The sequence below is a fragment of the Falco biarmicus genome, chromosome 12 (assembly GCF_023638135.1).
Source record: "Falco biarmicus isolate bFalBia1 chromosome 12, bFalBia1.pri, whole genome shotgun sequence".
NCBI classification, from domain to species: Eukaryota; Metazoa; Chordata; class Aves; order Falconiformes; family Falconidae; genus Falco; species Falco biarmicus.
The window spans coordinates 28,950,173-28,968,091 of NC_079299.1; the positions used below are offsets into that span (position 1 = coordinate 28,950,173).

The 17,919-nt window shown below is 41.5% G+C and overlaps 1 long non-coding RNA gene across 5 annotated transcripts in view; it reads left to right on the top strand.

Moving 5' to 3' along the window:
• LOC130157529 (uncharacterized) overlaps positions 1-17,891 on the top strand; it is a 30,157-nt gene extending 12,266 nt beyond the window's left edge. For 2 of the 5 annotated variants that reach the window (XR_008824919.1, XR_008824918.1), the window contains 3 exons: positions 1,695-1,914; positions 7,422-7,608; positions 10,438-10,940. This is a non-coding gene — a long non-coding RNA (uncharacterized LOC130157529). Of the gene's footprint in view, positions 1-1,694; positions 1,915-7,421; positions 7,609-9,402; positions 9,598-10,437; positions 10,941-17,759 lie in introns of those variants that run through there. The other 3 variants (XR_008824921.1, XR_008824922.1, XR_008824920.1) reach the window with 3 other exon arrangements.
• Positions 17,892-17,919: the final 28 nt, after the last annotated feature.

Sequence of the window (17,919 nt, forward strand, 5' to 3'; positions counted from 1 at the left end):
AGCATGACTCGCCCAGCCTCTGCCTCAGCTCTGCAGCAGCCACCAGTTCAAATCTTACCTCTACCTCCAGATCCACCCCACCCCGGGAGCTCCTGTCATTCCCAGCCCTCAAGCAAGCCAGATGCCTATCCTCCTCCTCCACGAAACCTCCAGCAGGCTCTTCAGGGGTGAACAGCAGCAGCAAGAAACATCTGAATGCGGGTATCAACACTGGCCCCAGCTCCCGCTAGCACTAAATACATTAATAAGACAAAGTACAGGACAAAATGGAACCTCTGTGAGTAATGGACATAATTACATTAGCTAGTCAAAGTAACTTTATGTTAAGAAATATTTTTGGCATGCCATGAAAAGTTTAAATCCTGTCACACCCCAACAGTTACAAAAGTCAAAGACAACACAACATGAGCTTTATTTTAACTGTTACATGCATTTGCATAAAAATGCTTCTTCAGAATGATAATGCAACTGTGCTTCCCTGTTTTGTTTTTTGCTGTTTTCCCTTTTGATGCAACTTTCTTGCACCCTCAAAGACATGAAGTAGAACAGGAAACAGTTCTGCCTGCAACTCTTTTCTCAAGCACCTTAAAAAATTAAGGCTCAATGCTTTCAGCTTCTTTCACATATCCAAAAACAAGACAGTGAAAAGACCAAGTACCTAGACACACCAATGATTTCTGAAAATCTGGATTTTCATTGTCAAATATGCATCTGACCCTCCAGCCATGACAGTGACAGCCACAATAACAAGCAAATTACATTAATCATTATTCCTCCTAGCAATCCTTACAAGTAATGGGCAGAACGGGGTGAGAAAAATGAAGCTGGATCTACAGAAACAAACACTTCAGAAAGGAAACAATTGAGTTATTTGAACAGCTGTTCAGATTAATTCTCATTTCTAATCCTGTTACTTAAATGACAACTGACTATAAACCAAATCTGCTCCTTGGAGTTCCACAAAAAGTACATTCAGGAGCAGAAGTAGGGAAAACTTTCAGGTCTCAAAAATACTAAAATGCATTTTGTGGTGCTGACTTTCTAAAACGCTGTCAACAGAGTAGGCAAAACTAAACCCTAAAGTTTACCAGCTGTTACATTTTAATACTAGATCTAATATACATATGCTTATTTTTATTTAACTATTTTATTTGAGACAAAATGATTTTTTTAAATTTATATATATATATATGTTTTTGTTCTGTTTTGTTTTTAGTTTAGTTTTTCACAGAACTAATATCTTGGGTAAAAATGCATTTAGGAAGACCTAAAAAACCAGAATTGCCAATGATCCCAGTACCTACCAGTTCTTAGATCTCCCACCAAGGTATCTTTCATAAGAAAACTCATAATAGGTGATCCAGTTCTCCAGGCAAAGCTGGGATGATGAATTGCACAAAGATAATTTTTTCTACTACAGTGGCATCAAGAAGCCTCCTAAGACGGTGACTTGTGGGTGCCCCATTATGCAAAAGACTGTCCCTTACTGAGGGGCTCACAACTGAAAGAGAAACAAAGATGGGAAACCAAAAATAAAGTGACTCGTCCAGTGCCGCAGAGCAGGCCGGTGGCAGTGCAAAGTATCTGGTTCACCTCAACTCTTCCTTCAGTAATCTGTCTGATACGAGTGTATGATCAGACTCACTGGATAAAGCTTTATTTTTGGTTTCTCCTGCCTTATTTCTGCTTCACAGGCTGGCAGAGTGTTGCAGAACTTCAGCAAGTACAAATGTAATGGTCTTCAGCGGATATCTGGGGGAACCAAGGCAGATCTTTATCTTGGTCTTATATTGATCTTGATTTTTGTCCACCTGGAAGAAAGGAACTCCCAGCGTGCCACTAGCAGAAGCCACATACCTCAAATTATCAACTGTGAGATAAAGAAAGAAACTGAGGAGGATAAAGAGATATGAGGTAAATACGAAAAGGCAAGTGCTGTCGGGAACCAATGGCAATATTTAGCGTAAGAGTTGTGGGAGTCTCTGGTCTTCTGCTATGGGTAAACATTTGTCCGAATGACAGCACATGGTAGAAAATTATGTGAGATGGGCCAGAACTAAGTAATGATTGATGAGCCTTGGAAGAGCAGGGCCTGGCTCTCCAATGTTGGTTTTGCAACCTTTGATCTTTATAGCCACGCATTATAAAGCGGTTTCAACTTGTAGCTAAATTCCTAACATACTCAGCTGTAAAATCCAGACATATCCTGAGTAATAAAACAAATACATGAACTGGAACTTAGGCGAGAGTCATCTTTTACTGTCACTTATTGCTGGGAACACCTAGAGCTTGTTACAGTAGATTCAATAGGAAGACACAATTTTAAAAGCAGCATGAAGAGATTCTGGCTGGAAACAAATTAATTGAGCTGTACAGCCTACATCATTAATCCTATCTGGATCACCAATTCACAGTGCCTCTAAAGTGCATCGCAAAACCTTTCAAATTGTTACACGTACAGTAACTATACTGCATGATGTTCATGAAATACAACTTCTATCGCTCTGCGTATCAGAGCCACGGGCCTTCTGCAAAAACGTCATTCTGCAAACTGTGGATATAACCAATAAATCAAGGCAGTTGCACAAGCCACAACTTAGGTGGCATTAATTAGATCAGTGGAAGTTATGATCCAACATAATTATCGTTGTTACCCCACCTACGTTTAATTTCAGTGTTTCTTCCTATCTTTCCCCCAGAGGGTCAATAGGAGAGTTAACTACATGCTTCAACAGTGTCAGTCTCCAGAGGCAGCACGAAAGAGCAATGTTTGGTAATTACATGAGTGCAAGTAAGGGGAAGGGGACTATCATGAGATGTGATCAGATACCATACAGCAGGGGGAGAAAGAAAGAAATTCACCCTTTGCCCCTTACACACCTCATAGCTTTGCAACTGTACAAGAGGTCTGGGTTTTGTGCTGCTTGATCTGAGCCACCAGTCCCTACTCAGCAAGGTATCTACATACAGAAACATATGTAAAGATGCATGTAAGCATACGGAGAGTCTTATCGAAGTAAATCTGATTTCCCAGTGTCTTACATACATATTGGAAATGGCCTGAATGGCACAGCTGAGGGGAGGGGAAGAAGGGTCAATCTACTGAGGTGGGACTTGAGGTACCTCTGACCACATCTGTAATAGCATGTAGTGCAGAACAAAAGGAATGGACACAGAGAGACAAACAATTGGTGCCAGGGACCCGATATCCACACTGTGTATTTCCATTCTGTACATGCTTTACCTCAGCCTAGCTGCAGTCTAGTGGCAGCAGCAGCCAGCTGGAGGACTCATTTCAGAAGCACACTATGTCAAAATGCTAATGCCAGTCCCCACCTCAGAGGCATCTCCCTGCTGGGCATGGACAAGTGTCCACGGATACACATGCACTGCCGACAAGCCAACGCTTCAGAGATTTCTGAGCAAACGCCTCCTGAGATTGCTACAGAGAGAAAGCCACAGCAGCGTAACCAAGTCAGCATGACACTATGCTCGGGCTATTTTGCCCTTCTGAAATAGCCCAGTCTAACACTACCCTGACAAAGGTCTGCACTGGACAACACAGGTTCCCCCAGACAGCACTGCGCTGCGTGGCTGCAATGACATGTGGGCAGCCAGCTCCCCTGTGCAGTCTGTGTGTGCTCTTCGTCTCCATCACTCCCTCTGTCAATAGGGACAATTTTACAAGTCTTCTCTCTGAGAACTGTGCTTCAGGAAGTGAGTCTCGTACAAATACAAATACAAATACAAATGGGAAACCAAGTGTTTGCAGGACTGAGCCCTGAATCACAGTCCAGGAAACAGTTGTAATGACAGTACATGGCTGAAGAACTACCACCTTTGAATCAGCTGGAAGGACTTTATACAAAAAGGTATCATATCTTTCAGGTCACAACAGTTTTCTTCTGATTTAAGATTGCACCATCACAGTGGTTGGAAGACATAGAGGTTTTCTGCTAAAAGTCCCTAAAGATTCTCTGTTTTAGCAGGTCAATTGGTTCTCTTCTTCTTTGACCTTTCTTCTATGCATCTGCTCTTCCCTACACTTACAATAAAACATTTTCCTTTGACACTGTGCAGGGCTCTGCTTAAAAAGAGCTTGGTGTAATCAGGTGTGTTCCTAGTGAACTGCAGCCTGCATACAAAGACACCACTGTTTTTCAGAAGGCAGTTCAGTAATGTTCACTCAACAGAAGAGACCAACAGTATGGCAATATCCATCAACCCCCTGCATTTGCTTGTAATTAAAGAAAGGTCAATAGCTGTGCCTTTCTGAGAATCACGCTTACCTTTGCACAGTCAAAAGCCAAACATATACAAATTTCACAACGGAAACTTTCGTTGACATCCAGAAACATGAAACCTGAGACATGAAAAAATACTAAACAGCCAACTGTGCTAATCTAATAATGTTTGTGAAACTGATTTGCCCCCATGGTTGGTTACAGAACTGTTGAGATCATATTTGGTACCTAACAGCAAAAGCTGTTGTATTCCAGTTTTTTCATGCCTCGCTGCTACAGAAAGGCCCTGATTCACACCACTTCATTATCTTTCCTCATTTTTATAGGCAGCCAGAGGGCATGCTGGATCCTCATTTTGTTTGTCTGGATCCACTCATTAGTAAATTATGTGTAGTGAGCAATGATATGCACCTGGACACTTAGTCTGAGCAGATTCTTTGACATTCAAATTGGTTAGGCTACTTCAGCAAAAAAGGCAACAGCTCTTTCTGAAATGTGACATTTTTAAATGATTTTGTATTTCTAGGAGCCATATCATCAGTGAAGCAGAAGTACCAAAAAACAAGAAAGAAAGAGAAGGAAAGGCACAAGACTTCTCCCTATGAAGCGCTGTTAACAATCACTTTGCTATGAACACAAGGATCCTGCAGCCAAGACCACAGGCACATTTTATGGGGGCAATCTGAGTGGCAGCATTTAAGTTTTTGCTGTATAGCTAGACAAGAAATACTAAAGAGGAACACAGATATGCAGCTGAGAGATTTGCAGCAACGTTGAGTGCAAGCCTGACATGTTGCTCTGGAAATCTGGAAATGGAAATGACCTAGCTAGAAATCTGCTTTTACGGACCAAGCCTTTAACCCCTCCCTGGTTCTCTTGGTGGTATTGCTACATATAATTTGTTCTTGTAATGATGGGAACTGGGCCAGAGAGGGGCAGATACAAGGCATGAGGTATTCCAGCAAAACCCTTCTGACATACAAAGCTTGGAGACCATGGACAACTGGTGCAAGAATCACAGATACACAATCCAACACAATCCCCTGTTCTAGTTTTCCCATCATTAGCTGGGTACCACACAGAATGTAGTTTAAAATGTCTTCTAAAATAGCTTTAAGGATTGGAAATCTGATAAGGCAAATACAAGTGGCAAAGCTCCACTGACGTCAGTGAGACTTATATAAGGGAAGATTTTGTAATGGTAAAAGTAATACTGGAACTGAAAAGTCCTGCACACTGAACAAGGAAGTTTTTCAGGTTAACCTCAACACAAGCCACAGATTTGTCCTCAAAACAATATCCCCCCGACCCTGCAGATGAAAACTGAGTTTGGACTATTTCTGCAAAAATTGTCACTTTGTGTGTACAATCACACAAGCATAATTTACGGCAAAGCTACTCATTAATAAGCAACTGAGATATTAATATTGAATTATATTTTAAAAGGTAAATTCTGAAAGTATATACATGAGAATTTTAATGAAAAGATGTGACTGTAAAATGCGGTACGTTTAGCCAGTCCTGGGACAATATGGTGTGGGAGTCATTCTTCCTTCATACAATTCTTCTTTTCAGGACTATCTAGTAAGTTGGTGTGAATTAACACTGTTCTTTTGAAATCAATTAAAAAAAATGGAGCTATGCCAAATTACATCAGTGAAGTATCCAGCCTTTTGACTTCAAGTTATCCTCAGTTAACACTGGCGTAATCAGAAAAAGGCGACATTTACTTCTGTGCCCAATGAAAAATAGCCTGGGTATTGGCTACTTACAGAGAACTGCCTGAAAACATTCCACAAACCATGAATTATTCACAGTATTAAACAAATAATTGTGACTAGTAAATAAATATTTGAAAGTAATGGCTGGTTCATACACGATTCAAACATAGTGTAAGGGGGAGATATTCATCATATGAATTACCCATTAAGAATTATTGGCTCAGCTCTAGTTATAACTGATAAACAGTCATGTGGATAACAAGGCAAGTGTTTGGCATGCCTCCTGCTTTCATTCTCAGCAATATGGCTTCCTTTTCAACAGGCACATAAGCTCAACTATTTATCCCCTTTTTACCAGAGAAACTAACTGCCTTCAGTGCACCTGAAAGGCGAGAGCTGGCGCGCAGTTTCCCCAATCCCTACTTGTCTGGTTAAATTCCAGGTCAGACAACAGCTCTCTGACAGAACCACATTCCTGCTGTAGTTTCAATTACCTAAATTATTCTTCACCTCCTGTCCTAACCATGGGCATATTTTTGATGGCCCAAGCTGGGAAACGTGAATGCAAACTGCTACCAGATGTAGGGAGGAAGAATGATTTCATATTGGAGGCGCTAGCCTCCGAGTCAAAATATCTGAGTCTCTGCTGTGCCACAGGCTTTCTGTAAGCCACTTAGGCCCAAATCCCCAAAGGTATTTAGGCTTTTAACTCCTGTTCATTTCAGTGAGAGTTAAAAGCCTAAATACCTCGATGAATCTGGGTTTTAGCCTCTGTGGTTATGTCTACACAGCACAAGGGTATCCATAGTACCTAGTGGGCACATCAGAGCTAACTTTTAACAACCTGGCTCCAGCAGAAGAGCAATATTCTGGTGTTGGTCTACTGTTGAGCCAAGAGCGGAATATAATCTGATTGTGGATAGCTCTCACACAGCATTCCCAGCTGCAGCATGCTCAGAGCTAGCCTGGGTATCTCCACACAGCACTGCATTCTGCTTGGTGGGTACCACCCGCATGCCTCAAAATTACACCGCAATTTGGGTAACAGCCTGCCTTGTCGGGCTACAGGGAGAATGAGTGCATCCTGCAAGATTCACACAGTGCCCCGGCATTCTGCTGGTGGGCAGCACATAAAGCACAGGGAGCCAGCAAGCTTGGTTCAGCTGAACAATCCTGCAAATTCCATTTTAATTCAGCTTTTCAGAAAGCAGTTTCCACTGGCCACAGAAAGGCAGCAGGGAGCTGTGCAACATGCTCACATTTAAATATCTGACATCTTTCACTTACAACACCAGTACAACATCTGACTGTGTCTCCAAAAAGAATCAGAGCAAATGGTTAATGTGCAGTTATGGTAGTTAAAAAAAGAAATGCTTTGCTGCTATTCTGTTGTCAGTTTTGGCAAGCAGCACTGGGGAAGCGAAACACTGATAACATTGCTTTACTGTTCATGTAGGTCCCAACCTTAACATGCTACATCTGTATCTTCTGTCTCAAGAAGTTGCTTTCTTTTCATCAAACACATTCCAGAAGTCAACAGTAAAAGCACTGACAAGAGACAGCAGATTGATCCATTAACTCTCACTCACTGCTAACAGTTCCTTGGCTGAAACCGGACCCTGCATTCCACTTGGGAAGGTTTGGTAAGTTCAAAATGTAAACATGCTTGCAGGATTTTGTTACTGCTCTCATGCACTGTAGCTCCTGCCTCAGCTTAAGAGGAGGTGCTGGGAATCTCTACAGGTGCTGTGCCTCTTACTTTATACATGTGTAATTAAGTAACAAACAGGACAGGCCAAACGAGTCCTATGTGCCTCGTGTTATTATTATACTACATTCTCAGTTAGTGCTAATCAATGTGGTTGCAATGAAGGATATTACAGCATATAGATCTTTCTAATATGTCTAACAATAATAATAATAGTAATAAATAATAATAACACACTCTCCCTTTGCCAGAAAAGATGTAATTAAATGAGCACATATTTTACTTTTGGAGACAGGCCTTTAAGCATCTTCCTTTTAGCAGCAGATAAAATGAAAAGACTTGCCTGTTGTGGCTTTGAATTTGCTTTGTAAAACTAGCCTTTATTTTAAGTTAGATCTATCTAACGATGCTCTGTTGTTGAACTGTTATTATTCTCTACCTGTATTACCAAAGCATACCGGGTCTTTGCTCACCACCAACACTCCAGTGCATAAGTCACAGCAAAACCACGGAACAAAATGCCATTTCTTACACATTTGCTAAGGAAGCTGTAAAGGCTTGTCTCCTAGTGCGGCTCTCTGTCCCCCTCTGCTGACTCCAGCAGTCGGTCCCGGGTCCAATTCCTACATCCAGGGACTCAGCCTGGGGTGCTGTTACTCTTGGAGAGGTGACAATACACCTTCTGAGAGGCGGCAAGATGCTGGCTTATCCCGGGAAGAAGCTAATTTTCCCTGTACAGCAGCTGGACAAACAGGGTTTTGTCCAGGCAGGCCTCCGAGTTCGTCTTCTGCACTGCTCACAAAACAGAACGGGTTTTTGTGCCGAAAAATTTGCCATGGAGGTAAAACACCACTGTACTATTCCAGCCAATCCCTTAATATTGTGATTCAAGATGGTGTCTTTGTTGTCCCTTCAGAAATGAAATCAGGCTTCCCTTTGACTCTGTGGGTCAGGTTCTTGAGACAAATGACTTTTTCCAGGATGGTCATCTACTTCAGCTGATAACTTACTGCTTTTCAAAGAGTTTAATTTTTTGATGTGACACTGGCAATTCCCAAAGAAAGAGAACACTTTTCAAAAGAAACACACCTAATCAAAAAGCCATATTTCTGGAAAAAACTGCTTTCAGTGCACACATTCATTTAGCTATTACTAGCCTTTGCTTTTCAAGCAGACTACAGTACAATGTACAGTCCCACAGCTCGCGAGCAGAACCAGTAGAGGTTGCTATGGGTAAGTGCCAGGAGCTGCACCACTGACATCACTGGGATTTTTGCCACTGATTTCAGTAGAGTCATGATTTCATGCAGGACTCTGCTGCCATTGGACTCAAGGTTTAATTACACAACTCCTTACTAACTGGCTCTCTAAGCTTCTACAATGCTGATTTCTCTCCAATCTCACTCCAAGGGTTAGTTCTGACTTGTTAGAGGGGCCTGTCTGAAAGCCTCATGTTCCTCATGCTTCTCTTCTTCCTTTGGTACTGTACAATCACAGACACAGTTCACTATTCCAGGAGTATCTGTGTACACAGCATCCATATTTACATCTTAACACTTCCATTTTCTCTCCTTTGTTGTCTTGAGTTTCAAATGGGTTTTGTCCTTTCCCTGCTTTTCTACATGATCAGGTCTTCTGTTTTTAATATCCTTTTGTAATGTAGGTCTATAAACAGATCCTAGCTATCAGTGAATGGTCTAAGGAAAACTGTTTGTTCTTACTGTTATAGGTCTGGATTGGCAATTTGGTCTGAGTTTCCAGATCATTTTGACCTTCTGGCATGACCATTAAGAAATCATTCCACTGCCAGATCCATCTCTGCCTCTATGGAGAGATGTCCTGCACATTCAGACTGCAAGTCCTTCAGGAACTAGTGCTAGTTTTGCTGCCTGTCTGCACAGCCATGAGAGCAATGGGACCTGAGGTTTGTACAGAATTGGGAGCATCTCCATAGTAATTCTGGATGGAGATTACCTATTGCTCAAGTTAATTTACAACACCTTAATTTGCAGCTATGACTTTTGTCCACCTTGCAGTCAAAGGCACGACAGCAACACATTGACCAGCTTCAACCTAGCTACTTTGGATACCATAAGCAGTGGAGACACAGTGTTCAGCTCTTGAATATGCACGCTGCATCCTGGGCAGGCTGGACAAGCCTGCCCTAAACCTTGTGAAGATTAAAGCTAGTTGTTATTTGATTATCTGCACTGCAATCACACCTCCCAGTTGCAACATGGTTGCACAACTGGTGACCAGGGGACCGTTCCTCTCTCTGTGTATGCTGTATTGTCAGAAGTATGCTCTAGCTGCAGGAGAAGCAAGGGGGCTGGAAGGCTGTACCGAGGTGGTCCTCCCTGCCTGCAGCCTGCCTGTTTTGTTCCAAAGCAGCTGTAGTTTTGTTAGCAGCTCACAAATACAGTGGTATTTCAGTCTCCCGCTTTCCTCCACATGCTCTGGAAGAGAAAATAGACTCGGGACTGGGGTAGCTTGAATTCATTTTAGCTGCTTTCTCAACAAGTGATCTGTTAAAGGGAGAGAAATGCACTTTTGTATGAAACGGCTGTTTGCACTATGTATTTTAAATCCTGGAATGAGCATGAAATGAGCTATCATGGAGATTTACAGAAACTGAATTACCACCTTTCTTTTACCAGTTCAGAGTTTACAATTTGTTTTCACTTGCAGAAGAGATATGAACATCTTTAGAGTGACTTTATGTCTTCTAATAGGTTTGCTTTACTGAGTGTTTTACTTGTCTCAGATCCTGCAGAGGATGCTAGGGGTCCTGGAACCAGACACTGAAAAATCACTGCACTTCTATCTGACGTGAAGAAAAATGCCACCAGCTGCAGCTGAGTTATGTGTGAGCATAACTAATGTGAAATAATAATAAAGGCTGTAAGTACCTAAGTCTGCAACCATGCTCTAGCACAGCTACAGCATCTGCAAATTCAGATCTACAGATGCAGGTATGTACCTTATCTGTACACAGAAGTGCAATAATAAGTAACAGAAAGGTACGAGCAATTTGGACTTTCCTGTTTTTAGGGACTACACTGGAAGGGTCTCTGAAAGCTAGACCCTTTGAGGAAGTCTCAAGTCCCAGACAGAGTGCTTCAAATTGCAACCCACTTCTCACAGTCTTTGCCTAAATTTGCAAAAGTCAAGACAAGGCTACAGCTGAGAGAAAAAAGCTTCCCTATCATCTGACCTGATTATTCAGACACATTTTCAAAATTAAAATTCTGAAAAAATTAAGTCCAAGCACTTGTGAATTCCTGCTGACCTGCTACATAACTGCTTCGTGTTCACATTCAAAATGGTCCAACAATGTACATGTTAGCAGGGCTGCATAAAAAGCTTCAGTGTCTGAGTTTGGCTAAGCAAGCATAAGTTTGGATACTTATTAAAACGTGTTTGTATCCCTTAGTCCATGAAGCCAGGGTGAAAATTTTGTTGGAATAATCCTTCTCATGAGGTCTCCAATAATACCTGCATCCAGCTGGGCTAGAAAAACACCCGGAGCAACCTTTCAGAGTCTTTCCACATTTTGCCTTCCAGTTCCAGCTGAGACCTGGAAAAGCAGTTTTGTAAGCAGGACCAGCAGTGGGAAAAAGAAAAGTTTGCTAAGCCTTCGTAAACTTATCCATATGAGCCAGTGTCAAGTGCCTGCATCTACACATACCCAAAGTCCAGCATCTGGAAGAATCACAAACAAGTGTAACTGGCTATACGAATCATATATTCTGATAGAAAAATACAACTGTGTATGTGCTTGAGCCTCTGCACTTAAGTAATTGAAGAAAATAAGTCACTTTTAATTTCAAAAAGCTCTCAGCTGTGTCCTTAGTAATTAAGATAGCATGGATGCAATAAATCAGTTCATGTGCCAACCCACAGAGGTCAAATATAACCAGGCAGCACATGACCCCACCCACTCTTTCTGGCACTGAAGTTTGCTGTTGACTGCACTGGTCCTTCTGGCATTTCATGTCCTCATGCAAGTCATACCAAGTAGCCTCCCTGAAATAATGTACTTGAACATGACCAGACTCATTTTAATCATTGTGTGTATTTTAAATTATGACTAACACTCTGAGAGGATGAGAGAAACCAAAATGGTCAGGGAGCTTTTTTTAAAAGAGGAATAAGGAAAATGTAAATTGCTTTCTATTTAAGCAACAAGAAACTTGATGCATCCTGCAGAGGAAGGATGGTCTTGTGGCTGAAGCACAGGGCTAGAGTGTAAGACCCTGCTAACTTTGAGACCCACAGCATTGTCTCCAGGACAGTGCAGAAAACCCACAGCAGAGTCCCTGTGTGATCAGAGTTCCTCAGCTCCCCACCTGTGAAACGGGGATGATTATGCTTCCCTACTCCCATCCTTTATCTGTCTTGCCCATCTATACTAAAAAACACTTCATTGAAATGGACTGTCTTTAATTAGGTCTCTATGTGCGCTTAGCACAATAAGGTGCCAATTTTGGCTGAGGTCTCTGAGCACTCCTACCTGGCAAATGAAACAGGCATTTACTGCAGGGTTAATGACCAACTGAGATTACTTGATATTATTTCATTTGTACTGCTGTCACACCTAAGAGCACCAGCCACAGACCTGAACCTGTTCTGTGTTTGCATTTAATGCATACAGAACATAATGACAGTGCCTCTCCCAAACAGCTTAAAATTAAGTTTTACTCTCCCTTCCCCCCCCCACCAACTTGCACCGAGTTTGTTCCAGGGAATGCTTTGCAAATACATCTGCCAATGGGACGGCTTCAAGTATCTCCTTGTGTCTGTTCAGATTAGATACAGATAACACCTGAGAAGTGCAGATGAGATTCTGATCACAACTAGAAGTGAGAAATATTTTCTACCAAAAGGTTTAATGAAATGAAAACATTTCCTGTGTTTTTAAACGCAGTAATGTCCTACCAATATTTTTTTTGACTAAAGGAAAACAAAAACCCAAATAAGAAAGACCTAGGAAACAACCTGATGTTTTGTCTTCGGGAAAGAAACACATGTCGATGGAATTTCATTTTCAGAGGACTGCCTTGAGAAAAAGCAGTCTTTATTTCCCTGCAGAAAGCTTTGACCCCAGCATGTCCATCTGCCACTGTTCTCATTTCTGCTAGCAAAACAGAGACTTCTACACACAAGCGCAGTGGGTTTGGGGTATGAAATCCACCACCTCACCACTATCTTGACTTCAGTCTAAAGCCCTTGAAAGCTCCTCTTGCATGTTACAGTATCTAGGGAAGCCTAATACAAGATAGTACTTGCTGCATTCAAGGATACTTTGGGTGCTGAAGTACAGTGGAGCATCTGGTAGGGGATGAAAGAGATGGAGATGTGAGATGTGTTATAAGCCATTTCCTTTCTCTGTGGTGGCACTGATCCTTGAGAGAGATTTTCTTTCTTCTAGTAAAAAAACTTTTCAAAGGAGGTTCCCTACCAACTTCAGATGAAAGGACAGCTGGTGTGAATATCTCTTCAGCATCAGTGCCTGTTTTATGCTTTGCACACACCTGGAGAGTCCTGGAATACAAGAGAAACCACCTGTATATCTTTGGTTACCAGAGAAGTTCCCAGAGCAAGTCTGGGACTTCAAAAACTGGCATTTTACCAATAAGTCACAGGCAGCAGGAATTAAGTACTTTCTCCCTCGCCTTCTTCAAAATGGAAGGAGCATTCACAGCTTTGTTTGCTTTATGTAGGCTCCTCATCTTGTGCAGAGGTGCACAACAGAGAGAGCAGGGACTGAAGAGTCGTCTCATCCCAACACTATTCAGCTTTTCAAAACTATCCAATAATGATACTTTCTGAAAAGAAAATCCCTTTTATTGAAACAGCCAGCAACAAAAAGAGAAAATTATGATGTGGCTTTCCATTCTGCCCTGCGTTAGTACCTCCCTACTATAAAGACTGCCTTTCAGGTAGAACACCTTCCTGAATACCAACACGGGTAAAAGATGGGAAAAAGGAAGACCTGTGAGGAAAGCAAAGAATCCATTTTAGGAGGGATATCGCAGTGCCTATTATATCACAGGACATTCTCCTACAAGCATCACCACTTGCTATTCAACAGAAACAGGCTCCAAGACAGAATATTGTAAAACGTCCAATATCTTAACACGGATTGCTCAAAGTTGCTCATCTAAAATATATATTTGTACATATGCAGCAAATTATCTAACAAAGATGCTAAATGTGCCCCATGAGGATTCCCATTCTCCCTCATTGCCTTCACTGGGAGCACAATGTGCCAGTATCTTAGAATCACAGAATCGTTTAGGTGGGAAAAGACCTTTAAGGTCATAAATCCAACCGTTAACCCAGCACTGCCAAGTCCACCACTAAACCATGTCCCTAAGTGCCACATCTACATGTCTTTTAAATACCTCTGACACACGTTTTAAGAATGCATGGCAGGCTTTATTGTCACACTTAACACGAATTATACTCACACTGGACCATATAATCTTCACAAGATTATACAATTCTCTAGATTGTAATCTCTATCTCATGCCATGTGAACCAAGGTAGAATGACAAGGAATTGCTGGCCTCATAACCTGGAAATGTCTAAACCAAGCATCTTCCAACTAACCCTGATGCTTGTCTGTAAAGTTTTCAGGGCAAGTTAGACTCAAGTTTGGGAGTAAAATTTTAGAGACCAGAAGGCAGAAGCCTCTCTGCCATGTTATTTTTAAGACCTTTATGAAGATCGTATGAATGCAGAGATGGGTGTGACAATCTAGGGGATGATGATCGGAACTGTTATTAGAAAAAACAAAATAGTAAAACTCTTTAATTCCCACAGCTGCAGAAAATTAAATCTAGAAACATGAACCCAAATAATCACCAGCCAAATAAAACCCCAGAAGGCATTCTTTACAAAATCTCATCATTTTTAACCAGTGGTATATGATTTGAGAGGCTTGACTCATGACTCCTTAATGCTTTGGGTTAGCAATGCTAGTTGACAGTTCCAGTGACTGAAGTGAGCTTACTTATTATAAGTCAATCATGTGTCTACCTGGCAATTAGCCAGGAATCCTAAAATTAACAGCTCATTAGAAACCTGTCTGTGACATACTATTCACATGAACAAGCCCTTGCTCAGGAGCAAACCCTCTGAACCCAGCGCAGAGAACAAGGGAGAGGACCAGCATCCAGCACATGCTTCCACAGTGGGGTTTGCTGCTTCCAGCAGGGTGGAGAGCAGCATTTCCGTGAGCAAACAGGTCCTACATTTCCTATAGCTCTCTCCTCGAAAGGAGAGCTAGATTCAGAATCTGTGAAATGTTTCTCAGTTGTTCTGAGATGTTTTTCTGGAAATCAACCTCATGTCTGCAGACATTACTGCTAAAAACACTGGCTCCGCTCCATCAATGCTATAATGCACCACTGGCAATTTCAACCCCACATTGAGGAAGGTTTGTTCTCAGCAGGATCATTTGATAGAACAGCAGCAATGTTGGCTACAGTTACATAAACAGAAGCAAGCCCAGAGCTGATTATGTCTTTTCATTGATTGAAGGGGACTTCTGCAGGATCCAATAGTTTTTCCATCCTTGTTGATTAGAACTGGGCAAGATTTTTCTGTTGAAGGATGTTGGCTTCTTCAACTAACACAATTCAACTGTTGACAAAATTTTGGAGTTTTCATTGAAAACTCTATTTCAATAAAAATTCCAAACTAAAGAATTTGATTGTGGATCAGAAAGTATCCTTGATTAAAAACCAAAACATTATTTCATATGTTGAAATTCCACTTTATATTAGTTCTTGCTTTTGTTTCTTGTTGCACCACTCTCACAAAAAAAAAAAAAGTAATTGGAAGAAACTTACATCAAAAATAGCAGAGGAAGGGTTTTCTTGAATTGCATTTTTCCACATGGAAAACACATCTCTAAAGCAGTCCTATTGCTAATACATGTGGAGACAAAAGCAGCATTAGTAACACTGCTAACATTTAGGAGACATGGGTATATGGGTATCAATCATCTTGAGATGTTGGAGAATGTGCTTTTTTCAGATATTAAAAGAACTTCAGATGTGGGACAACAATATATATCCATGAAAATTACAGAAAAGTGAAAGAAGGGAAGAACTGAAAAAGTTAATACTGCATTAAAATCCATTGGACTTGATACGGGGCCCAGTTTGAATATTCTCACCCGAACAGAATGGTATTTTGATTTCAAGCCACTTCACCAGTAAACAGTGGGTGCTATTTAGGAAGAGTACAGGCATTACAGCCTGGCCCACTGTTATTTAGAAATAGAATTGTAATTGTGTATTGAGTTCTTATCTTAGGATGAGGTAATCTACAGTATGCTGATGAACGTTTATCAACTGGGCTGGTAAAGCCCCAGGGAATGACAAAGGGTAGAAAGAATAGGAAGGAGACACATTGGCTATGAAACACTCCTTGCTAGAACAAGAAACAATAGTGTGCTGCAACTGAAAGCGAGACACTTCCGGGACAAGATACCTTGCTGAGGTACGTTACTCCAAAGAGATAAGCGTATTTTCAGTGACAGGTTGGGGCACTGAAAACAGCAATCCCTGCAGGGAGACACAAGGTCTTTCTAAGGTTTATGTTTAAGGTTTCTAAGGTCAAGTGACTCTTGCTTCAGACTAGCAAAGTTTTTGTTCTCAGGTAAAAATGTTTAAAACAACTTGTTATAGAAAGTAAGTACTAAGTAATTCTTGAATCCCGGAGACCTGCAAAGTCTCTTAAAATAGACACCCGAAATAGCACACCACTTCAGATTTCTCCATGTTTTTTACATATAGTTGAATCAGTAATTTTTCAGTCAGAAGTTTACCAAAGCATCACAACTCGACATTTTAGTACTTATTTTCTGGTTATATGGCTATATCTTTCACATCTACAGCTATATCTTTTATGTAGAGACACACACAGACACTAACTAATGATAATCTCAATATTAAAAAGCAAATGTATTTCAAATCTGCTGCTGGTGTCGAGCTCTCCATAGGAAGGGAGTCCAAATTCCCAACTCAGAGAAGGAATGAAGCGTGCCCAAAAGGGGCATAGGATGGAAAGTGCTGCAAAGGCGGAACATGTGAGAACTACAGAGAGATGTTAAAAGCAAGGCAAGAAGAGTTTCACACTCAAAGCATTTATTTTTTAAAAAAAACTTTGGCCAGCACTGGTTGGATTTTTCAGGAAGCATCACAGAGCAGAACAAGAACTGACAGCACCTAGACAGTACATGTGCTGTTTGTACTGCTGCCCACCCTCTTTCAGAAGGAATTTTGCGTGCTATTCCCACCACCAAATTTGAAAATCCTTGCTTTAATCCTTAACGTAATTTCTGTCCCATTTCTGTAACTTCTATACAGCCTTCTAATTGACTTAAATAAGCACCAGAGTCCTGGTATAAAAATCATTTCCAAAGAGGAATATGGATGTCACACGAATTAATAAAGCACACAAAACGAAGATGTGGAAGAGAATGCTTTCCGCACCTTCGCCTACAGAGCAGTGTGCTGTTACATTGGATTAAGGCTCCCCATTGGTCGCATCACATGCGGTGCAAAGCATGTGTAGTCCTGTTATTCTACCCATGACAAGAGGAAACCCCTCGGTCAGTATCTTGCTGCAAATCCTGCCCTTAAGCAGGGGTGAGGCTCACTGAGAACTCACTTGCCGAAGTACCATGGATTTAAATTCTTTGGTGCCTGACACAAGACAGTTTAAAGGGGTCTGAGGCTTTATAATTCAGTTATCCAGCACTGGGCATGCAGACCCAAGACCAACTATTTCATCAGTGATTATCTTTCTCAGAAATATGTTCCCTCATCTCCAGCCCTGTTTTTTTGTCAGACAGCAGGATACAAAACCAACATCAGCCTCTGCCAGCTGCTTGAGTAACCTCACAGAAATGTGTACATGAAATTCTCCTGAATCACATACCTCACAACAAATAATTGATTCCCCTGGTGATGTTTAGGAGTTTTTATCGATCTGACAGCTCTTTCACAGGCCTAACTGGGAGGAAAATAAGGAGTAACTTAGCAGAACTTGTGCTTCTTGTTCATGCAGGTCACCACTGCGACAGTCACCCAGCCACAGACAAACTCTTGCACACGTTAACAGCTCTTTCTCCTGAGCTGGGCTGCCAGCTAGTGACGAAGAACTTGCTGAATACCACCATCTACTGGCGTAACATGTGGGGGCGGGGCGGGGCGGGGCGGGGCGGGGC